General features: G+C 28.6%; 1 protein-coding gene across 3 annotated transcripts in view; it reads right to left on the reverse strand.

Moving 5' to 3' along the window:
* LOC106872392 (protocadherin gamma-A4) overlaps positions 1 to 514 on the reverse strand; it is a 59,772-nt gene that overhangs the window by 56,414 nt on the left and 2,844 nt on the right. The window lies entirely within an intron of this gene.

The raw sequence follows: 514 nt of genomic DNA on the forward strand, positions 1-514 counted from the left end.
TATATATATATATATATATATATATATATATATATATATATGTATGTATCCAAACACATACGCACAAACACATACATTCCTAACAAATATATGTTTATATATATATGTTAAGTATGTGTGGGTATGCGTATATATATATATATATATATATTACTTTTCAGTTGTTTCAGTTATTGATTTGATACTTATTCTGTTAATCTCTTTTTGTCATACTACGAAGTTGCTTGGTCTTAAACAAACCAACACCAGCTGGCAAACAGTGGTAGGGTACAAACTGAAAGATGCGCAAATACATATATATATATATCCACACACACACAGACACATATTACATCAAGCGTCTACATAGCTTCCATCTATCAAATACACTCATAACATGGTATTAGAAGACACTTGCTGAAGGTAGCATGCAGTGGAATTGAACTTGAGACCATGTGTTAGCAAAAGTTAACTTCTTAATAACACAGCTATACTTGCACCTACATACATATATATATATATATATATATATATA

This window comes from Octopus bimaculoides, chromosome 14 (assembly GCF_001194135.2).
Source record: "Octopus bimaculoides isolate UCB-OBI-ISO-001 chromosome 14, ASM119413v2, whole genome shotgun sequence".
Taxonomy (NCBI): domain Eukaryota; kingdom Metazoa; phylum Mollusca; class Cephalopoda; order Octopoda; family Octopodidae; genus Octopus; species Octopus bimaculoides.